Here is a 26,427-nt window from a genome sequence, read left to right on the forward strand (position 1 = left end):
CTAGTGATGAGTTGTATTCCTGGCCCTGCCAAGTGTGTCAATGTGTGTGCATCCCTGTGAGAGTGTGGCTGTGTTGACGCTGGCACCTGTTCATGTGGACAGGCACGTGTACTACACCTACCGTATAGCTACCATATCTCTGTTGCAGCTGTCACTCACCATCACATATACGTTTTGAGGGCTCCTCAACATGTAACCTATGTGGCCCATCCAATAACTGCATAGAAATGTGATAGCACTATATAGTCATCAGGGGTTTGATACCCTGTGCTGGCAGGTGTGTGACACAAACGTGCTTAAATTTTACTCTCCCACCCCTTCCTGCCTTTTCCTTGCCTCTGTCTGCCTCTCTCACTCCCTCTCTGGTGGATGTGGAGACCTACATCTGCTTTGCTTAGGCAGTAGCATGTGTATTTTAAGTGATGCTCATGATCAGCTGATGGCCTCTGCATGAATTGCAGCCCACCTCTAGCTGATTGCATGTGGAACAGCTGTGGTAACATTCCTATAGCCAATTGCATGGAAACACACTCCAATGTCTAGGAACATCATGCTGGTGTTGGGGCTTTTCATTCACTGTGAGCAGGAACTTGATCTGTTGTTTGGCAAACAGCATCTCAGATAGATTGGGGATTTACCTCTAACAACATACACTGTGGAAGCAAGGCAACACACAGGAGAGGGGTATGCCTGACCTGACTACAGACTGTAAGTGCTGCTATACTGTATTTGGAGTAATGTTGGTTTAACAGGGTGTGTGTGGCTATGGCTGTCCTACATATTCTAATACCTGCCATGTCAGTGCTATGTTTATGAGGAAACTCCCATCTGTAGGGTCATCTGCAGACTGGGCAGTGTGTGGTGTATTTTGTTTCATGTGTTACCCACAGAGCACCTATCTGTGAACTGCAGAAGGTAGTGTGAGGATTGCAGTCTGTAGATTTTGAAAGCCATGAGAGTTACTGACTTCATATCCCTCATAGGACATATGTTGCAACAAACCCTGTTACAACAGTAAATGTATGAGGTTATCACAGCAACATGTCAATATTGGCCCTGTGTACATATGTCGTGCAGTAAGAGGTGCATATGTGCTGTAAACCATAATTAGTGACATCATATCTGATAACAAGCCGGTGAGATATCAGACTGCTACATGTTATGTATAGTAGGGGTTATATTTGATGACATAACCTGGACATTCTGTGGTTGTGTGTACAGTACTGAGGTCTGTGTACTTATGGTGAATGTCGATAGTGTGTGTATAGTTAATATGTACTTTGGCCTGTGTACAGACTGTGGTAGATGTCAATGTTCTTGGTCCTGTTCTATCTGATGTTACATGCTACTCCACTGTATGTTACCCTATTGGCTTACATGTTTGTAGGACCATACACACACATGCCCATACCACAGACAGGCATCGGACCACACTGCGTAGTGGCCCAGTATATGTAGGGTTAGTGTGTGAGTGACACATATGAGGATGGTGTTGAACAGATAGTCCATATACTGTAATATTACGCTAGCTTACCATATGTGGCTGTGGCTGTGTTCACATTGGTTGTGGTTATGCACATTCACACAGATGTGTCGTACTCTGTGCTGTGACATACTTGTAGAGCCTGCTATATATGCAGGTACATGTGCATTCCCCCATAGGAAATGTAGGCCAGTGTTGAGCCAGCCTTCCTGTAGCCTGCACAGTGCTTTGTTACATGCCTAGCAGCTTAGTGTACATACCCAGTAAGTTGTCATGTCCAGATACTTGCCAGATGTACTGCTGCCGGGCCACCATTAACAGTCTTGTATATCAGACAGAGCAGTGGGATGCTGTACAGATGTATGCCAATATCTAGTGGGTGTGGCCATGGCACCTCTGTACCAGTGTTTATTATGTGTCAGGACAGACAGGGGTGTATGAATGCATAACCTATGGAGGCAAATGTATACCAGTCGTTACATGTTATACCCATCTACATGGCTGTTAACATCCATATTTTCAGGCTTGGTCCACATGTCTTGCACAAAGAGGTTCTGTGTATACCTTTGGACTGTACAGAGTATGTCAGAATGTCCACATATATTGGCCAATATCTCTGCTGTAGTCCACAGGAGCATTACATGCTAGCAGCGGTACTGTATTATGATGTCCTTAAGATGTCTGTCAGTAGCCAATGGCTCACATGTTAAAATCAGATGTGACTTCCCGTACACACACCATGTCTGCGAAGACAATCCCTATTACAGTAGCAATAGTCTACAAATATACCTGCTATACATACCTGACATTCCCTTGTACTAAGAAGTTGGGACTATAGAGACTGAGGTAGGGCTACACTCCATGTTCAGGACATATGATGAAGATATATGTATATATAATTATCCAGACATCTATATGGATATATGCACATATACATATTAACATATATAGATGGATATGTATATGTATATAGATATACATATAGACACCCAGATATACACATATACAGAGCAATATATGTCTACACATATACAGATAGAGATACATATGCACATTTACGTATGGCTATCTACATATATATTGACAGTAATAGGTATATCAGAATAAATATGTATGCACATATAGTTATAGATATCTACATATATACCAACATAACAAGGCATATCTGTACACATAGGATGTGCATGCATATCTAGCTCTCTCTCTCTCTCTCTCTCTCTATATATATATATATATATATATATATATACATATATCGATATATACATATACGTATATCTATATATACATATAAAATGTTAATGCAGTGTTTTATTTTTTTTTTTGTAACACACTTTAACGAAAGCACTTTTTCGATAAAAGCACTTTCATTAAAGTGTGTTTGGTTGTTATGGATTTGGACATTTGCTTACTCGAGCAAACGTCCTACATCTACATATATATATATATATATATATATATATATATATATACGTGTGTGTACATACGAAGAGATGTACACATGGCCATATATAGGTAGCACTATACAGATGTGTATACAGACATATGTATGAGTATACATGTGTATGTACATGTAGATATATACATAATATATATATATATATATGTATATATATATATATATATATATATATATATATATATATATAGACCTATTATAAGTATACAACCATATTCCTGTCATGTGTAAACCTCACAGTTGTGTATACCCTCCCAGATGTATCTCACCGTATGTATCTGCTATTTCTACAGTATGATAAAACAACATATGTGATACAATTGTCATATTAATAACAAGGACTATACAATTTAGGAACTAAAGGCAATTATTCAGTACTACTCAATATGTGTATTGACAGTTATATTGGTGAAACAACAGCTGTCTTCACAGTGGTCATGGTGTATTGATTAAGTGTTCTGACTTCAGTATACAGGGTCCTGGGTTTAAGACCTGCAAAGGCTGTTCATTTTGTTGCTGGGCAGAGTAAGGGCTGTCAGATACAGAGTGGTTAAGGCAGTTTTGAACAGCTTTAAGTGGGTTTGCATGGGTTTGTGAGAAGCTAAGCAGTACTGAGCTATGGGTAATCATACAGGCATATACACAGTGTAGGCATTGCTTACCAGTGCGTACATCAGCTCAGCTGTCATATTGCAGCAATGTTGATACTTGCTAAGCATGGCTTAACACTGGTAACCAGGTCACACTACCCAGTCTGATAATCTGTAATAAGTGGATGTAAGCAATGTACAATACATGTGCCTATGTGCTCTCATTACAGTAGCAAGGGTGTGAATATCATGTGTGGGACTACTTGTGTACCAACACCTTTGCCCAATGGTTCTTGGAATTCATAAATTCCAATGCCCTGGATCAACTAATCCATAGTCCCACCAGGGGCTCCAATATCCTAGACCTGGTCATTACCAACATGGGAAATCTATGCTCCATACCTATGGTCACCCCCTCATTGGTCAGGTCAGACCATAAGTTAATCACCCTTAACATCCACATCCAACCCCTACCCCCCAGTAAGGAAACCTCCATAAAAATCTTTTCCAAAGCCAACTTCATGCTACTCAAGTCAGAAGTTACAAACTTCATGACATCCATGCAGATGGGAACTGAAAGTAAGACTGCTGAGTCCTACACTAAGGCACTGTACAAGCACATCTAATCATGCATGAATTGTGCTATCCCAAACAGAACCAAGATGCTCTCCTACAAAAAAAAGAAGCCACTCTGGTGGTTCACTGCCATAAACAAACTTTACAACAAAAGGAAGAAACTGTTGCAGAAAACAGGAAAATCCCAGAATGCAAAAAAACTCCCTTACCAGCCTCAGTAAGAAGCTGAGATCCCTCATAAAATCCTCCAAAGCTTGTTACAAAAATAAACTTGCCAAAGATTCCAAAGACAACCACAAGGTATTCTATAACTATGTCAATAATCTAAATGGCAAGGCTCAGATCTGCTCTGAGCTACAACAGAATGGTATTAAATATACTGATCCCAAGGATATTGCCAATGCACTGGCAGATTGATTCAGTGCCAACTTCACCCCCCCTCTCACCCCCCTAAATGGCCCATCTCAATACGGGAAGATTGCCAAATTCTGGTAATAACAGCCACACAGTTAAAAATGAACTCTCCAAAGCTAAGAATACAGCATCCATTGGACCAGATGCCATCCCAGGCTGTGTACTACATGAACTATAAAATGAACTGGCACCTGATCTAAGTGTCATATTTAACCATACCCTAACCTCAGGCTTCATGCCTACTGAGTGGTGCACAGCTACAGGTATCCCACTCCACAAGGGGGGGATCCACCTTGGATCCCGGGAACTACCACCCCATCAGTCTGATGAGCCTGATCTGCAAGGCCACGGGATGTATTATCATGCAATTTATAAACAAAGACATTGGCAACCTTCAAACACTGGACCCCACCCAGTTTGGGTTCGTGAAGGGCTGATCTTGTTTCCTGAACCTGATTGACTTCTTTGAATCAGTCTACAAAGCCGTGGACGAGGGTAAGGCAGTCCACACAGCCTATCTGGACATCGCAAAGGCCTTTGACACCACCCCCCACTCTGGAATCACAGATAAACTTACTAAGCTGGGCATTAATCCCTATGTCACTTGATGGGTTGCCAACTGGCTTACTGACAGAATGCATACTGTAAAAGTAGCTGACTCCAAATCCAGCTCCAGACAAGTGACAAGTGGAGTACCTCAGGGTTCAGTCCTGGGACCTCTCTTGTTTGACATCTACTTCTCTGAACTACAGGCCAACACTAAGGGACTCTGGCTAACAAAGTTTGCAGATGACTGCAAACTGGGAGCCATTATTGAATCCCCAAATGATGTGAATAGTCTACAAAAGGGCCTTACAGAAACAGATGCTTGGTGCCAGAGCCATGGGCTCAAGCTCAATGCCAAGAAATGTATAGTTATCCCCTTTGGGAAAGAACATCTACCCATGAATTACCACATAGGTGGCAATACACTAAACACCGAAAGTGTGATAAGAGACTTAGGGACACAGGTGGACAGTGGTCTTACCTTCAATAACCACATCACCACAACAGTCAGGAAATCCTTCTATGTGGCACACCTCATCACTAAGTGCTTTTCATCCAGAAAAAAGGAGGACATTGTCCCTCTGTACTCATCCCTCATTAGACCCATTATAGAATACAACGCCCCATTTGGTATGTATCTCTCAAGACATCTGCAACAACTGGAAAGGCCATAGAAATACCTCACTAAAGGAATCACAGGATTAAAGCAGATGCCCTATGCTGACCGCCTTAAAAAACTCCAGCTATACTCTGTCATATATCGTCTACTCCGAGGCAATCTCTGCTTAACATACAAGGCCATGTCAAACCCAGAGCAGTTGGACATACTACACTTAAAGAAATCCCAATCCCTCAGAGCCACATGCTCCAGGGATCTAAACCTTGTCATCACAATAAACCAAACCTGCTGGAGGGATAGGTTCCTGACCCAGAGACTCTCCAGACTCTGGAATCGACTGCCCATACATGTCAAGCAGAGTGCCACTTTGGCCCTCTTCAAGTGGAACCTTGATGATTGGATGGGAGAAAGGAAATTCACCCCCAGGATCACGTCAGTCACCCTGCTAGACAGGGTCCAGGGAAGTAAATAGTGTGGGAAGAAATAGCCAGGGAATTGTTATGGCTAGGCTTGTATAGGCCCTAGGGCCAATAGCCTAGTACCAACCTATGAACCTATGTGTGTCTGGCTGTTATGTGTCTGTTAATGTGTATATGACGGTATGTCACACTATGTATTGGCCATATACACCCATTACATCACCCATTAGCATACTGTACATGTCTGGGGATGTTCTGCATGTAACATGTAACCTGGGACACACCTTACCCTTAACGCTGTGTGGTGTGTGCAATGTAAGCCACGCACTTTAGTATCACTACATAGCTAGGTAAGGGTCTAGTCCCAGTATTGCCAAGTAACAGTGTACATGTATGTGGATGGGTCTACATCAGGTTGCAGTGTATACATGCCTCAGTGGGTCACCTGTCCATGTGGCACAGGCAATAACCATTTTAGTAACCTGTGACATGTGTTCAACTGTACCCCAGATATGTCACAGCCATGGTGTCACAACAGTGCCATACCCCGTTGTGGAATATGAATGCAGACCAGCCTCGTACTGACACATGTACACCTACAACACAAATGGATAACATTATAGGGACTACAATCAACCAGTGTTACTAACAGCTATAATGCATCATTGCTGGATGGCTACACTACTGCCATATATGCATTACACTCTACTCCCTACAACATGTTACACTGCAGTACTGTGGTATACTGTAGTACAGTCACCATGTGCATCAGAACCATATCAGCTTGTCCCTGCATTGATGGTATGGATAACAGGGATGTGGCACAAGTATCATCATATGCACGGGGTGTGATGTTGCTTTGCCAGAGGCCGAGGGCAGGCCATATATTTGACACCATGTGTGTGGGTGAGGAGTGTACTGTGGTGAGCTGGGCATGGTGATTTGGTTTGTGTAGGTATGGGTTTGCCCTAGGTGTGTTTGCATAGTGTGTGGGTATGCATGCACACAGTTCTGCCATGTGGCTACCCTACACAGGTGATTATGGACAGCTGCAGACCATACTTGGCAGCTGTACAGTTCACTGCCTCTGGCAACAGACACATGGACTGTGCCTGCCAGGGGTTCCATGGGCACGTCCAGGTACAGGCCTCGATGTGCAACTCTCACCTGCTAATGACAAATGTCCGTTGGTACCAGGCCCCTCCTGGTACTGGCCAGGACCATGTGCACATGAACTGCTGTGGTGTGGTGTAGACAGCACATCCCCCACACTGCTGGGGCTGCTACTGCCACTATGGGAACCCATTTGTGTCCTAGCACATCCACATTGACTGCCAGCTGTTGGTGTTGCTGGCCCACTTCCACGCGGCCATCGCCACATCTCCACCACACGTTGAAGCACGGACACACCACGGCTGATGAGGACCATCATCTCACCATGCTGTCTATCCATGAGCTTGGTATAAGCACAGATGGCACCAGACAGTTCACGGAGGTTGTCACTTACAGATGCGAGAGCAGCCCTCTGCAGCCTCAGGCCCTATCTGGTGTAACGTTCCATATGTGCCTGCACCGCCATGACAGCCTGAAACATGTACCTGCTGGTACCAGCTATGTCGCCTATGCCAGGAGCGTGATGTCCAGCGGCCCTTCCATGAGCACCCAGGGACATCCACCTATGTGGTGCCTGCCGGACATCCAGCTATGCCTGTTGTGACCACACACAGTAGGCATGGTTACCACACTTTCCTGTGTACTGCCACCAAATGCCAGCTGTCCCTCCGCTATGGCCACTGGTGATGGGGTATGTATAGGCACTGATACTGTGTGCGGGGTTGGGGTGGCTAAAAGGGGGATGTCAAATGTTGGCACAGTGTCGGCCCCTGACATAACCACCTGTGCCTCAAAAGTGCTATCATCATCTTCGATGTCTGTATGGACACCAACATCAGAGTGCATGCAGGAGGGACCCTGAGCCACCTTACCACCTGTGGGGGAAAACAATAAATGCACTTTAAAGCCTGTACAGTGTTGCCTAATAGTGCACACATGCACACACACACATTTACACACACACACACACACACACACACACACACACACACACACACACACACACACACACACACTCACACACATCTGTAATACCTACCTGTCCATGGATGATGATGTGGGTAACAGTGTTTAATACAACAGTACTATTACATGATTGCAAATCTACATTACCATATGATACCAGAGTATACACATGCAGTCCAGCAGTCAGATCTTTATTGACAGGCTATTACACATTTATTTACATACAAACTATATAAGACTCTTCCTGCCATACTCTCTGGGGTATGCAGTACTTGCCTTAAACAATACAGGTTTTATATGGGCAATTAATTTACTAATTCTTTTAGATTTATTTCCTATGACAGTAAATGCATGAGTATTACTGACCTGCCTCACATCGCAACATCTCCAGGCAACTTCCTTGGGCCTTCTGGTTCACGGCCAACTCAGTTGCAGCTGTGGAGGACATAAGAGGAATATTTAGCTATACCTATCCATGATTTCCATGAGCTGGCAATTATTACACACATAGTGGGGTGATACACACAGCTGGGACATCCCCAAGTATACTTGTGGCAATGCACCTGGCTGTATGGCTGCCCAATCCAGAATGTGGTCTTACAGCCCATTGTGTTTTCCCCAGAAAAAGAAGACTGCTATTCCAGGCAATATTAAAGTTTGCTCAGCTATGTTTGGATGAGCAGTCCATCACCATTCATTGGTAGCCAGGAGCTACACTACTGTGTTTGTACTCTGATGTCCACTGATATACTCCCATGACATCTTTTATCAATTGCAGAGAGAAGAGCCCTTTTTCAGCTCTTTATAAAACATTAATTATACTGTAGATAACAAGAAAAAAATGTTGGCCTGTCTATATGCTTAGCACATTTGTTGCTTCAGTGAAAAGAATTTCTTCAGAACAGCATTTTGTGTGTTTGCGTCTGTGTGTGTGTGTGTGTGGGGGGGGGGGTGTTCCTTCCGATTTTGAATACAGTGGTATTTTAATTTTTTTGGCTCCTATACTATGGATCCCCATAGGCATACCAACTGTATACTCTGGAAACCAGGTATTCCATTGTGTATGCTCCAGCTCCATTGTGCACCAAGAGCTCTGGGGATGATTATGAATTAAATATGGCAAGATACATGGGAATTTGTATATAGTTTTTGCTCCCACTGCTTCTCAGTTATATGTTCCATCCTACTAGTTAGCCAATTTGGTCCCCATCAGCAGTCTTGCTCTCCTATCCTCATGCATGGGTGTAATATATAGAAGTAACAGTTAAAAGTAGAAGCACTGAGATCAGTGGCTAGATTTTTACTAATACATAAGTCATGAAGAACACCAGTACAACAAACAGAAGAAAGAATGGGATTACAGTTATTTATTTATTTATGTATTTATTATTATTTTTTTTTTTAGCCACCCTGGTCTCAAGTGAAAGCAACAAAAAAAATCAGAGGTTTAGTACAAAACTGTCCTGTTTGAAACTCTACCAAAAATGAAAAAAAAAACTGAAAGTATCTGCAGTATGGGGGGAGGGCTTTGACAAAAAGTTTAAGGTCTAAACCTCACAGGTACAAGGTACAGGGTTTGGTTCTGACCTTTGGTTATTGGCTACGCTTGTAATAGTCTTTGAACGGCTAGGCTTATAAGAGCTCTAGTGGTCATTAGTCTAGTATACACTTATGAACCTATTAACCTATACTGGCCATACAATAAGCATATATAGAAACCACAGCAGTTTGAAATATTTAGTATATGCAGCCAGTCAATTAAATATAACAGGATAACCTCAACAATAAGATGAAAATCCAAAGCAGAATACATACCTATGGCAAACAGTGAATAAGGCTAGTGCAAATGCTTACGCAACATTATTAAGACAACAGATTAGAAGTGCTGCGAGTGACATGTTACACAGCACGGAGCAACTGTCTGTTATATGTTATATATGCAAATGAGCAATGCAGCACATGAGTAATGGTACTAACTGCTGTTAGACAGTTATGCAGCATGCTAACCTGTCATCTGGACTGCATTAGATTGTAACTGGTTCAGATGGATGGGGCCCTGTTGGAGTGACTGATATAACCATGCATATAAGTATGAATAGGGTAGAGGGGGAGCTAAGATGAAGGAATGGGAGTAGGTAGGTGGTGTTAGCATACTCACTAGAGAGGAATGCATGGCTAATAAATGGGAACATGCTTACTGAACCATCTCTGAACATGATCTCCAGCCGATTGTTTCTGCAGTGTGGTAATTGTACAGTGAATATAAATTACATAATACATTAAGTCAACACAGCACACAAAGTTCTATCAGAAGACTCTCTGGAAGACTGACATGAGAGGAAAGTCCTCCCCAAAATACTGACTACACAATGATGCCATCCATGCATTTTTGGACCCCTCATACCACAAGACCTTTTACTAGAGCTCTCCACACAGCTCACCAATAAATACCAGTACATAATCCAAAAATTAATCCACAAATAACTCACTTCCTTTCTACCCCAAAGCCATATCCAACAAAGACAGTTCTAAAATGCTCAATACCATCCCTACAGATGATTCTCCAGGAAGTGATGGCCTCAAGCCCTGGCTTATTTGCACCTGTAAAGACCACATCTGTAACCCACTTATAAAACTCATCAATAGGTTCATTGGTATTTACTAGGCTATTGAACTGTGAGGATTTTAAGAACCTCATCATACATATCCATGGTACTTTTTACCCTTACATTATGCATACAAATGACACAGAGATGATCTGAACAAGGATATATTGGGACATGTATATGTTTCCTCTATCCATGAGGATCAGGGCTGCTAAACTGGAGGAGAATTTGCAATTACCTAATCACTCATCCAAATTACATTTTAAAAGAATATTAGAAATACTTTGCTTTATGATGTTTCCATAAAAGTAGTATTTTCTATGATATAAACCTATATATTCTATTTATTTTTATGAAAGAGACTGAGATCACTTGAGCAGGTGTTTATTACACCACCGGACTTGAAAATGTTTAATAGGTCTAACGGAATAGAGTTTATTGAAGCCCTATATGCAAGGCAGACGTGAACTCTAAGTACCCTGTATGATACTGAGAAGAGGGACCAACCAGGTTTTCAGGTGGTCTGCATAGCTTTTGTGATTCAGGCTCATGATTCTTTAGTGAGAAAGCGTTGTGGTCATTCTAGTTATAACATGTGTTCGGAAATGTACCTACTGACAGGGACATTATTTCTAAAAACTGACCTAATAATTATGAAGTACAGTAGAACCATTTATTTATTTATTTATTTATTTATTTTACATTTGTTGACCGGGCTAGTCTAACTGGATATATGTCCATTTTCAGTAGAGGCCCGGGGAGAAAAGCTCCAAGGAAAAAACATACAATTTAATAGAGAGTAACATCAAAACAGTTTTATACAGCAATAATTATACAATAAAAGCAGTTTTGTACAGCAATAAATTTAGCATAAAATGTTAAGCTAAAGAAATTCTTAAAATAATATAAAAAATAGAAGAATTAAAAGTTTTTTTTTTTTTCAATTATAACCTACTCTTACTAGAAATAGGTCTTAGAAGAGTAGTATACTAAGTAGGTTAAAGTATACACAATTTACATTTTACATTTGTTGACTGAGCTAGTCTAACTGGATGCATGTCCATTTCCAGTAGAGGCCCGGGGAGAAAAACTCCACGTATTTGTACAGAGTAAATAGATGCTAAAAGAATAGAAGTTATACAGTGTTGTCAAAAAAAATCAAAAAATTATAAGATAATACAAGAGTTTTAACAAATACTGTAGAATAGAAATCCAGTTCTTTAAGGTGCAGAGATAGCATGTTTGGATTTGGATGAAACACATTTATTTATAAGCTGTGCAGTGAAAAAGGACTCACTTAGTACAGTGGATACATGATGATCAGAGGGCAGTTCATTGTTGACATAGTTTCCCAAATCCCTAACTAAGGGATCCATTTTCAGGGGTGGGTTGTCAATGTGATGGTTACAGGGTTAGTCATGCTGTCATGGTTGTCACTTGGCTTCCATGCTATTGAGATCTGAGTATATCTGCTGCAATCCAGCTCCACCGCAGCCAGATAAGTAGTACACATTGCTGAATTGTACTTTTGCTTGATATGTAGGAGTGCTGCTGTTCTATTTCTACATGATGTATTGAGTGTTTTCATATTTTAAATTGCTGTTGTATTTCACAACAATAGCTGCTGGTTTCTATTCTTTTTGCATCCTATATATAATTGTTAGCTAGTAGTTTATTGTCTAGTTGCTAAAGTTCCTCAATTTGGGCTCACATTAAGAGATTTTACAGTTAGAAAGGTTAGGTATGCACTCTGCTAGAAGCAGAGAGTGGCTATCTTGGTCTCTTCTGAGTTTCAGTATCACTGAGGAAAGCTTTGAGTGAGATTTTGTGATGGCCCACTGGGCTATTTTGCTTGTTTATTTATTTTCTGATCCTATATAAAGTCATTGTCTTTGCCAAGTGCTTGGCTCAGTTAAACAGGGCTTACAAATGCTTGGTTTCCATACCATTGAGATACTAGAGTATCTTCTTCAATCCAGCTCTATCCTAGGCAGATAAGTACTGCAAAATGCTGGATTGCACTTTACACTTGACATTTACAAGTGCTATTCTTCCATTTCTGCATTATTTATTGTGTTTCTTTACTTTTTCATATTTGTCACATTTGTGTGATGCAGGGATTTTGGATTCAACTTTCTCCATTAAAAAAAAAATCATATAATTCCTCAGTATATGGTTGTGAGGTGAGAAACTAGTTTGCTGTGTGAGATCACACTAAGAATGTAGTTCAGTGGTTAATAGCATCCAGAACCTCTAGACTTCCCTGTTGCTGTGGTGTATACAGAGAGAAGCATAGTTTCAATAGTCTTTTATTAGATAAGTACTTTCATCCTGTCTCTGCAGGCAGCTTGGTGGATATGGGCATCTTAAAACACTATATCCTTTGTCTTATGTTTTCAAAAAATGTTTCACAAGGTAATCAACCAATCAAAAAAAAAAACGCTGTTGTTGTGCCTTCTTAGAACCAATTCAAATTTATCCAGTGGAAATATATTGAAAATAACTATTTTGCAAGGCTAGATGCAACTATACAAAAAGAGAGGTAGTTTACCTTAGATCTTGCCCTATCTGTCCTGCATTTTACTTTGGAAAGACTGAGCATGCATTGCAATCTAGGATTTATGAACAAGCTTAGCCATTAAAAAGAGTGATAAAAATTCCCTAAGTAAGCATTCACAGGTATGTACTAACTTTATAAAGTTCTTGATTTTATTTTTGGAAATTATGCAGATTTCTGTGAGCAAGTTGGGATAACAGGATGGAATTCAATGAATTGCAATGGCCGTTGTTATTAAATGCCTCTCATACCCCAGGGTTAAATGAATATATTTTTGTTAATAGTGTCTTACAGTTAAAAGCATTACATTTGTAACATATCATCTACAAATGACTACTATGATTTTTTTATTATGATTTTATTTTAATATCACAAAACATTTTTGACATTTTTTACATTTTAATTAGTAAGTTCTGATAGTTTAGCATTGTTTGAGTTGACTGACTCAGAATAGTCTGTTGAGGTCTTCATATGTCATGTGATTGTGCTTGTCACGTGATTACACTGGTTATTTAAACTAAAATGGAGTAATTTAACAGAGTAGAACAGCAGTACTTAACTGGTGTGACTTAGAAATTTCCCATGAATACAAATTCAAATTAGTTCTTGGAAGGCACAGCAATAGCATTTTTTAGGTTGAATTGTCTTATTTACTAACAACCACCTGATTCTTAAACAATCAGATACTTTGTTTGAGAGCTGTAATTATACATCGTCACTGGAGGCAATGTTCTCACATACAGCCACTGCAATTAACAATCGGGTTGTCAAAAATGATGCAACACCATTTTCTACCCATTACTCATACTAAAGACCAAACACATAGATTCACAAATAGTGAAGCCCTAAAAAGTAATCTACCCACACCTTGAAGGCTTCCTGGATGTAGCTATAGCATTATGATTCCTCAACTACCTCATAAATATTCTACAAAAGCTACATCCACTACTACACATACAGCTTCAGTGCATTGTGTCTCAACTTGTAAGCCCATAAGACATAACTCCAAACAAGCTAGATTCCATTATAAGATAAACAGGCATTCCACTCATCAAGCTGAGCAAGGAGAGAGTCTCAGTTAAAAGCCTATAAAGAGCCAGCATTTGTAAGGTCACACATGCACTCAGGTCACTGAACCACAAATACTAAGACTTTGTCATTGTACATGTGGGTGTAAATAACCTGATATGTGCCTCTGAGGACTATATGAAGAAGGACATGGGTGGTGTTCTTGGAATGTGTCTCTGGCTTTTATGCCACTCAGTAGCATTCTACCTTCCCTGAGCTTGATACCACAATATGAGAATAAAATAAGTGACATTAACAATTGGCCCAGTTTCTGGTGTCATTCTAAGAGGCTAGATATATTTGTCAGCTTGGGAGAATATGGTCAAACCATGCTGCTTCATGTTGGATGCTCTGTAACTGCTCCATTAGGCTTTAAAATACCAGCTAAAACTTTGTTCATCCCCACAGTGCCTTTTTTAAGCAATGAAAACCTAATAACCATTCAATACAGCACAACAAATAAAGGGCAACCTGAAGGTATTAATACTCAATTCTAGGATCCTAAACATGAAAATTCCACCCCATGCAAGCCCTCTCTCCCCTGGAGAACATAGATATCTATGCAGTTGCAGAGATATAGTTTAAAGCCATAGAGAGCAGCCTGGCAGTGCAGGGTTATTGTGCTTTACAAAGATTTAGACCAGCTACTGCACAACAATGGACAAATTGTGGAGGTATCTTAATATTCATCAAAAACAGTCATGCCTCAAGACTGGTCAAGTAGTATGACTTACTTGAACTGCTTCAAGTCTCACTCACTATAAGCAAAGCCCCACACCACATCACTGCAAGATATATGCTCCCCTCTATGATGCAGGACACCCATACTGCATACCTAAATGTACTGGAGTCACTCTGCATTGAACCAAACATTATAGTCCTGGGTGAATTCATCTATCTCATTCTAACCTGGAAAACATACACAACTTCCAATGCACTGGTCCCACGATTCCTGGACTTTGTTAATACAAATTCTCTGGACCAGCTAGTCTGCATATCCACTAGGGATGCATACATCCTTGAACCAATCTTCAGAAACATGGAGAAACTTTGCACCCATCCATGTTTAGCACCCTCACCTTTTAGGTCAGATAATAAAGCTGTTTCCTTTGAAATAAAACTAAAACCTGTCACCACATCCAGCCCTCATACATTTAGAAATGACTCCAAAGCAAACCACCTATTATTGAGGGATTCCCTGGTAAAATGTCAAGTTTCCTCAAACTACAGGAACATTATTGCTTATGCTTATGCAGAATTGTTCACAGGAACCCTATAGCATCATGTAAACAACTGCACTGAGGCTGCTCTACCCACCTGAAACCAGATGTAAGGCTAACTCAAAGAACAAACCACCCTTGTAGAATCCCAATATCAAGAGGTTATAATAACAAAAGGAGCAAAAAAGAATAACATGACAAAGAATAGAAAGCACAATTCCCAAGAATTCAAAAAAGGCCTCATCATACTATGTAAGTAACTTATCCACCAATACCATATTTAAGGTAAAGACAGCCTCAAAGGCAAAGAACAAATATAAGGCCTTCTTTAGCTATGTTTGTAGCCTCAAAGGTAACATACAAAAGTGTGCTGAACAATTAGCAAACAGAACCACCTATATGGAGGCAGAAAATATAGCAAACCTGTTAGCTGACAAATTTAATTCAGTTTCACCATGATGTCCCACCTGACACCTATCAAGAGATACCCTTGACCTTAACTCTTCAAGCGGACACTAATAAACAGGTCCTTAAGGTGCTCTCCAAAGTAAAAATACTGCATTTATGAGCCTTGATAATATTCCAGGCTGCCTCCTGAATAACATGAAGTATGATCTATCAGGATCTCTATGATCATTATTTAATCTTAACCACTAAACTAAGTTTGTGTCTAGTGAATGGAGGAATGCAACATTTATCCATCTGCACAAGAGCAGGCCTTCTACTGACCCTGATAATTACAGTCCTATACATCTGACTAGTCTCAAATGTAAACCATGGAAAGAATTATCATGGGTATTTTAAATTAAGATCAGATATTGAGGCCAACATAATTTAGATTTATCAAGGCCAGATCCTGCTTTTTAAATTCAGTGGACTTCATTGAGAAAGTCACTAAAAATATGTTCAAGTGTAAAATTGCACACTTCAGTTCTTGCCTTTCATTTCTTATAGACTCAGTTAAAACTTATATGATATGCTTCTTCAAGCTAATTTTGTGTCTCCTCATAAATATTGTTATTTCTCCTGAGTTATCGGGTAGTCTTCCTTGCAATAACTGCAATATTTGTAAACTGATAGTGTGTGGATTTAATATGATAAATGATGTTAGATTTGATTTATCTGATACATTTTCTTGTACTACTGAGGGTATTATGTCCTGAGATGTCCCTGCAACCTGTTCTATATTGGAGAAAGTAAAAGAATGTTTAGAATCAGGTTGCAGGAGCATGTTAGGGACATTAAGAAACAAAAAATAGAAAGTATTATTGCTGCTCATTTTAAAGAATATCATAATAGTGATTTCACACTATTGCAAGAGACAATTCTTGAAAAAGTATATATTAAGTTAGGAGACAGTTTTGTATTAAAAGGCAGGCTTCTTTTTAAGGAATCCATTTTTATACTTAAATACAATACTTTGGTACCTTATGGTTTAAATTGTGAAATTAATTGGAAGCATTTGATCTAATTGTTTTATTGTTTAATTATATTAATTATGTTAGCTTTTTATATATGGGGATGTTTTAGTGTGGTTTGTTACTTCTTGAAGGCTGTTGAGCTGAGATGCTAAAGTACTGAGCAATAAACTTTTGGGGCCAGAAGCTTGCTGTTTATTTACATTTCGGTTCTTGACCTGGCCAAGCCATTTAACACTATTCCTCATATGGACATTGCTGACAAAGTCATTAAACTAGGACTATGTTCCTATGTCAGCACTGGATAGCCACCTGGCTCAAATATAGGACACAGGAAGTCAGGATAAGGAACTCCACAAAAAGTCCAGTCACCGGTGGAGTCTCTTATGGCCCAGTGCTGGGACTGCTCCTTTCTGGTATCTACTTTTGATAAGTCAGAGCTAATGTTAAAGACCTTTAGACTGAATTGTAGGTACACCGCTAGTGACACATCTTTTGGAGGAGGAATAACCACCCACCCTAACTTCCTTGGTTCTATATGTAAATCAGTTTTGCTATACAATGTGTTACACAGGGATTAACATTTAGCTGGGAGAGTTTACCTACAATATCTTAATGTGGGATGTTATTGAACACCTTAGCAAGGTCTAGATAATCAGTGGGCACAGTTTGCTCTCATCCATTGCTTCAGTAACTTTTTCAAAAAGTCAACCTGGTTAAGAAGGCAGGACTTGCCCTTGACAAATCTGAACAAGGTTCTGTCAAGGGTCTGTATGTTACCTATATCCTTATGTATTAATTCTATAATGATCCTTTCTATAACCATCAAATAAAACTGATCAGGCTTATGGGTCTATAATTTCTCAGGTCCATTGAAGCCTCACCTTTGTGCAAGGAAATAACTGTTGCTGTCCTATTCATTTGTAATAAAGTGTGTTTTGAGACAAATTGTGAAAAGTTTCTGTAGGGGATTAGAAAAGTCATGTTTCAGGCTGATGAGTAGGTGTGGTATGCTATCTGGCCCCATAGATGTAGTCATCGTGGAGCACCTTGACAGTTTCTTCTTAAGCAATTTGAGTGGAGGTGTATGTGAGGGTATGTTATCTGAGAATATTGGGGTGAAGGGGAGTTTGAGTTAAATTTGTCCACTAGAAAAATGGCTATGTATGTGATATCTTTTACTATTAGCTCTTCACAGTGCTGGTCATTGTCCATGATATTTTTAATATAACTAAAATAAGTTTTGTGGTTTTGTGGTTATCCTTTGATTGGGTATTTATTTTTACCTCATATCTGGAAGTAGCTGATTTGGTCAGGGTACAGAGTTCCTTATTTAGTTTAGCAAGATTGTTTTTGTTGTCTTGAGAGTTAGATTCATTTTGGGTGCAATACACTTTTTCTTTTAGTATAGATCCTTTATATATTTGGGTTCTACCTCAGGGGTTTATTTTTGAATTTGGTATTTATTTCTGAGGGTGACAGGTATGTCTATACAGCTATTTACATGTACATAAAAATTGGAAGTGAAGGATTCCATGTAAGTCACAGGGTCATCTGAAAAGAAGGAGCTTTTGATTTTTCATAGATTTGCCTTCCTGTAATCTATGCATACAAAGGTATTAGAAGATGATTCAGGCTTCAGTCTTTTGGAGACTGCGATTGAGTTACGATCATATTTGACGAGGGTAGAAGTTACAACTGGTGTGGAGCAAAACTGCCCCATGTTATTAAGGACCAAATACAGGATTTATTGTCCCTGATTGGGGTATAGATTAAGGAAATTGTATTGATGAATTCCAGAAATATCTGGGCATACATGTTTGAGAATATATATGTCTTCCAATTTATGGAGGAATAGTTAAAGTCTCCTACGAGAATGTTTTTTGGCTTAATACATACGGACTCTCTACTACTTAGGTTGGAGTTACGGACTGACAGAGACAAAGAGGGGATCCTATAATTAGGTTTGATATGATAAGGTCTTTTTAATAGCAAGTTGGATGCAGATGAGTTCCAGATCATTATCTTGTCTAACTAGCTGGAACATGAATTTTCTTTTTAGAACACAGTGACACCACTGCCTTTAGTGCCTTTGTCTAATGTGACAGGCTGTAGTGTGTGAGAACTACTGAAACCATTTACTGTTGGAGTACTTTCAATGTTTTCTGCCAGCCTCTTAAATAACTGCCTCATTAAAGGAATCATATCTCTTCAATGGAAAAATGCCAAGGTAAGGCTGATCACTGAATGTCACAACCCTACCTCAGTCAAAGAAATCAGACCCATGTCAATCCTTTCTGCCCTAGACAACACAAGAAAAACACATTTATGACCAACTAAACAAATGCCTCCAATCACACAAAATCTTATCAACCTATCAACATAGATTCTGTTCAGGCCAAAGTGCTATGACTGTAATTCACACTCAGAAGACATACTGCAAAACATAAAAAAAGAATCTTCACAGAGGTGATTTTCATTGACAAAATCAATACCTTTGATATTGTTGACCAGTCCATATTAATAAACTCCTTAAACAACATTTGAATCAGCCAATAACCCTTCAAAGAGTTTTCCCTGTGCAGCAGATCCTTTTTGTTTCAGTTAAGCTCCACTACCTCTACCAATGACCCTTAAACAAAAGGATCCCAGAAGGCTATTTACTATATCCAATACTATTTTCATTATACATAAATAAACTCCCTTCATTCCTTCACAGCCTAACTTTTCTTCTTTAAGCTGTTAATATTACAATCTACATATCAGGTCCCCCCTCATCCTTTATTATCTAGCCTCCTTCAAACAGATGTCTCAAATCTCATTAGCACAACCAAAACAAATGGCTTCTGCATGCTAACAAAATGCAGTTCAGTACATCACAAACAAAAAGAAAAAAAATCAAACCAAGAAGAAACTTCGCAGTGTGGTGGGTGTGATGCTCACTTTCTGAATTATGTTAAGCACCTAGTTCATTAATAAAAATCAAACTGTAAAATATGTGCTACAAAATAATAAAATAGAAAATAGTAAGTAGTCCACATATGGTAGGTAGTCCACAGATGAGTTAAAAAATGGAATATCCTTTATTGAAACACACAAATAAAAAGGCTCCACTAAATGTAACATCTCTATCAACAATATAGTTTACTGAAAATGTTTAAATGTACAAATACCCAGCTGCATAAATAGACTTATTTCTCAATGTTAAATATTACTTCCAAGTAACAAACAAATGAAAAAAAATTGAGTGAACTCAGTTCTTTTCTGAACAAGAAAAATCATGTATAACTTATCACCTCAAGGTAGAACCGTTATAAACAAAGGTACTTTCCTTCCCAAATGTGAATGCGTCTCCCTAATAGCCTCAATCTCAAGCAGCATCTGTACATTTATAGCCCTCTGCTCCAGAAAAGAATATTCTGATCAAGGTCCAGTGACTGCCCATCCCTGAAAGGGTCACCCTCATACTAGACACTGTGATTTAGAAACTCATCTTAATGGAATCCTTCCCTTTCCTTCTCCTCTAAACTCACCTTACAGCCTCAGACCTGTGTCCTACATCCAAAAACTCCTCACCTCTTACACCAAACTAAATCATACCGTACATGCCTTCTCAATCCTGGTTCATAAAATCTGGGAATCCACACCCAAACAATTAGTGTCACACTTTCTTTCACAACTTGCATAAAAGAACTCAAAGCATGCCAGTTTAAACAAGCGAAATGCAAATACTAACATAAAATAGGGATAAGGCACTACCTTTGTGAAAACAACTGGAAACTTATTATAAAGCCAAGTAATTAACTTCTTTGAGTTTTGTCTTTAAATTTGCATATTTTCTGCTGATGTACAAATCTTGTTTTGATAAATTGCATCTCTGTCATCATGTACTTTCATCTATGATATACTTTGGTCTATATCATACTCAGTGTCAACCCTGCCCTCCTTGTATGTAATTATCTTTGCTTATATCATGTGTGTAATTGTACAACTGGACTGAACCAGAACATGGTCTGCTTGAACCATTGTTCTATGCTGCTTATATTTTTCTTGTTTAGCAGAGTATGGCATTAACCAAGAAATGACTAATTTCAAACCCGGCCAGAATTTCAGGTCCGGCCTGATTATTAAATTCATAAATGACTAAACAAAAATGAAGGTGATAATGCTAATACATCATCTGTGCAACAGACATCTGCAACCATTGTTGATTTTTGCACATGGATGCTACATCCTTTATGTTTAGTGTCTTGCTTGGATGATGTGCCAGTATCAATGATTGCTACATCGATTGCATTATAATTATTAAATCACTTATTTATGATTTGTCTTACTTTAAAACATCAACTGATTTATAGTTTCTCTTCCCATACAGCCCTGCATGTGTGAATGCAGTGACCTTTAAAACTTTATTGCATGATGTAGGAGCTAATGTATTGAGTTCCTAATTAAAATTACATATCAGAAGAAAAGAATATTATAGAGACATTTACTTTTAATATTGTATTACTTTTGTTAATGCTATCTTATACAACCTTATTCTAGCATGTGGTGATATTTAATCTGGTGCCTGGGGTGGTACACATTATATAGAAAGCTTAAATACTGTGATTTAAATGGAAATTGCATAAAGAAAAAGAATGTATTTAGTAACATGAAACAAATAGGACCTTTGCTTGAGATTATAATTGTTATACTTTTGAAGACTAGTCAGCAAATGCTTCAGTGCTTAACTAAGATTATAAAATGTTGAAAGACATTTTATTATCTAAACATCAATGGTATGTCCTTTATATGATAATAATTTTAGAAGTTTTAATACTGGGTATGCAGTGTATGTTCAGGTTAACTGAAAGTAGCTAGGGCTGTAAAACTGATACAAGTTAAATACTAACCTTAGTGTTATCAATATTCTAGAAGTGTCATTAGTGGTCCTGAAACTTTGCATATCAATTCTGTTGATTAAAGATAATTTAAAAACAGGTGGTGTCTGCTAAGTTTAAATAACACTATGGAGGAAGAAACTGGAGAGAGTACAGGATGTTGATGGCTGGAACATGTGCCAGAATGGTGGACAAAGGAAAATTTGAATGAATTGAGTGACTGGGTGTAATGGGTGTGTTAAAGGTGATTGTATGGGTGATTTTACTATCTGGCTGTTCAGATGTGTGGTGCTTTAGAACAAAGAAAGTAGAATGTTGATTACTTCACTGAAAAGGATGAAAGATATAAGGTGCCAAGGCCACCTTTTTTCCTCTTGGATGCTGATGGTAGATAGAGGTGAAGAGTCATAAGTGCTACAATGTTTAATGCATAGCATATGAGGAATTATGGTTGTAAAGATGGAAATGGAGTATACTGAGTGAACTTTAAATGTGGAGATCACGTTTGCATAAAATACTTGATCACTGAGAATGTTTATAATGATGCCTATGGAAGGAATGTGAAGATGAGTGATTTATTAGGGTCAAAATAAAAAAAAACTAGGTTTTGTAAGGTAAAGAATATAAGGTGAATTTGTGGGAATAAACAACATTAAAAGGACAGAGTGCTTAAGGAGGTCACAAAAAGGTAGTACAGCACATATTTTATTATGATGATATAATGTGTAAAATGTTGTTATACATCTAGTTAAGGGTACTTAGAGAAGTAGAGATGAACCAACATGACTGAATAGGTGATAAGTTATAATAGCATGTAGTCAATCCAATGGGATGATTATAAGAAAGTGGTAAAAAATGAGTTAGGCTATTAAGATGTAAGGGGAGAGAAAATAGGAATGTGTATAAAATTATACATGTTTGACTTTTGCCTGAAGAAAATAAGAATGTGATGTATTTTAGTTCTGGCATATGAAATGATATTATTAAAATGACTGGAAACAAGGGGGGTGGGGCTCAGAACAGAAGATTTCAATTTGCTCTGAGAGTAATACTACATCACTGAAAATAAGAAAGAAGCTGTAATAGATCTGGTGGAAACATTAGCTAAATGTGTTAGAATCTGAGGTATGATGTAATAGGAAAGTTATACATATTTGTGATCATCATCATCAGCCCCCTTTTCCCATTTTTCTACATGGGGTCGGGGCATCATGTTAACTGTTGCCACCTCTCTCGATTCAGTGGCACACTCCTGCCTTCTTCAACACTCATGCCTGACTGTTGCAGATTTTCTTTCACACAATCCATCCACCTCTTTGCTGGACGCCCTTGCTTCCTCTTACCTTCTTCCTGTCTGTCTGTCCCAAATCTTCCTCACCAGATTGTCTTCTGCTTTTCTATACATGTGCCCAAATCACTGTAATCCACTCTCTTTGATCTTTTCTGCAATTGAAGCTACTTTAGCTTCTGCTCTTATGCCCTCATTTCTTCATGTGTCCTACAGTGTGCATTCTACCACCTTTCTCAGGCACTTCATTTCCATAATCTCAAGCTTCTTCAACTATTCTGCCTTTACTGCCCAGGTTTCTGTACCATACAGTATCACTGGTTGTACCACTGTCTTGAACACCTTACGTTTCAGCTTCTTTGGCATTCTTTTGTCATAGACTACACCTGATACTCTATGCCAGTTGGCTGCAGTCCCTCTGATTCTAGCTTTGACATCTTCATTCCGACTACCCTTCTCCTCAACTACCCCCCCAGATACATGAAGCTGTTTACCTATTCCACTATCTTCCCTTCTATCTCTATTCTCAGCTTCTTCTGATTTCCCCAATTTGCTGCCATTACCACTATCTTATCTGTGCTTAGTTTCATCCCATGTGCCTTCAGATTTTCATTCCATTCTCCTATCCTTTGCTGAAGTTCTAGCTCAGAGTCTGTCTGTACTGCCACATCGTCTAAATACAGCAGCTTTGTTGATCCATCCCTTCCAACCTGTTTGCTAACACGATGACAGCAGTAAAACTGTTTATTAAAATATGGTTATACTCATTCCTTCATCACCATTGTCATGAAGCAATAAATATACCTGTTAAAAAAGCCAGTGAGATTTCACATACCCCCATGAACATATTACACTAACCTGAAGCATGAACAAACATTTTGTCAAACACTGATACCATCCGAAGGCTTAAAGTTGTATAACATTGTTGTGATTCTTAAGATATCTCTATACAGGACATGGATCTGAAATCCTCCCATTTCATGGTACCATCAGCAATCTTCATTCATAAAATAAGTTATACAAATGGCAATATTATAATAAAAGAAAGGCCTCCAAAAATAATGACAACTCCATTTGCCAGATGTTACCATAATCGGCTGTCACCATTATCATAGAAGAGCTGTTATGCATAGTTATTGACAAGCAACTGAAGTACAACCCAAAAGGGACCTACAGTATTGTAGGTCAGAGATATCAGATGTTGTTTCCAAAGCTCTAATGTGATGCGTATGAGGACTTGTATAGTCAGACTGGTAACAAGACAAGTGCAAGTTAGATATTTCCTGAATTATGTGTTATCTCCTGCTTCTAGCTGACACAGTGTTCACTTCTATCCTTTCTCTCTTTGGGGTTGCCCTCCTACAGCATAGGTACTGACACACACATGCACACACACTCACACACACACACACACACACACACACACACACACACACACACACACACACACACATTTACATATATCTACACAACCACCCACACATCCACATGCACACACATACCACACATGCAGATCATGCAGATTATGCAGATCCGTCAGATCATGCCCCTAAACCTGGTGGACTTCTTTGAGACAGTTACCAAGGCATTAGATGAGGGAAAGGAGGTCCACACAGCCTACCTAGACCTCGCAAAGGCTTTCAACACCATTCCCCATTCCAGTATTATAGACAAGCTCATCAACTTGAACATAACTCCCTAAGTCAAGAGATGGGTTGCCAATCGGCTCATGGACAGAACCCACATGATGAGAGTTGCAGGCTCTATGTCCGACTCTAAACCGGTTACAAGTGGCGTCCCCCAGGGCTCAGTCCTAGGACCCCTCCTGTTCGGTATATACTTCTCAGAGGTACAGGCAAGCATAGGAGGACTATGGCTGACCAAGTTTGCAGACAACTGCAAACTAGGGGCCATAATTGATTCCCTGGCTGATACAGACACCCTCCAGAAGGGTCTCACTGAGATGGATACCTGGTGTCAAAATCATGGCCTCAAACTAAATGCCAAAAAGTGCATAGTCATTCCCTTTGGAAAAAACAAAGTACCCACAAACTGCCACATAGGTGGTAGACCCCTAAATACAGAAAATGTAATAAGGGATCTGGGGACCCAAGTAGATAGTAATCTCTCCTTTGATAATCATATTTCCAAAATGGTTAGAAAATCCTTCTATGTGGCCCATCTAATCACAAAAGGGTTTGCATCTAAAACAAAAGAGGTTATTGTGCCTCTCTACTCATCACTCATTAGACCCATCATAAAATACAATGCCCCATTTGGGATGTACCTTACAAGACAACTGCAACAGCTGGAAAGACCACAAAAGTACCTCACCGAGAGGATTACTGGCCTCAAACAGATGCCCTATGCAGCCCAACTGAAGAAACTCCAGCTGTACTCAGTTGCATACCGCTTACTCAGAGGTGATCTCTGCCTGACATACAAGGTCATGTCCAACCCAGAATTGATGGACATGCTTCACCTAAAAAAAAAACAAATCTCAGAGAACCACACGCTGTAGAGATATAAACCTCACCACAACGATAAATAGGACATGCTGGAGGGATCGATTCCTGTCCCAGAGACTCCCCATGCTTTGGAACAGGATTCCAATATATATCAGGCAGAGACCCTCACTAACACTCTTCAAGAGAAACCTTGATGGGTAGATGGGAAACAGAAAATTTACCCCGGGGATCACTGCAGTGGCTCTGCTGGACAGTGGCACAGGGAACTAATGGCTTTTCCAGACAGGGGCACAGGAAACTAATCTAAGGGGGTGGAAAAATCCAACACATTCTGGCTAGGCTTATAAATGCCCTTGAGCAGATAGCCTAGCACTTACCTATGAACCACACACACACACACACACACACACACACACACACACACACACACACACACACACACACACACACACACACACACACACACACATGCATATCAGGTTTAATTTTTCCAACACACATCCCAATTTAAAATATCTTTTCCCAATCATCCCATCCATCAAGGGCATGCATTATGAGGACCAGTATATGCAGTCAGAGTGCAGTGTGTACTGCTCTTTGCATTCTTTGCATGTAGTAGGAAAATCTCTGTCGTGAAATCATACTGCTGTTTAATGTAGATTTGCAGAGTAAATAGGCTACTAATGAGCTCATCCTTCACTTTTAGTACCCCTTTACCCAAGTGCTTATCATAC

Source organism: Protopterus annectens, chromosome 4.part0 (genome assembly GCF_019279795.1).
Source record: "Protopterus annectens isolate FY-2018-M chromosome 4.part0, PAN1.0, whole genome shotgun sequence".
In the NCBI taxonomy this organism is placed as follows: Eukaryota; Metazoa; Chordata; order Ceratodontiformes; family Protopteridae; genus Protopterus; species Protopterus annectens.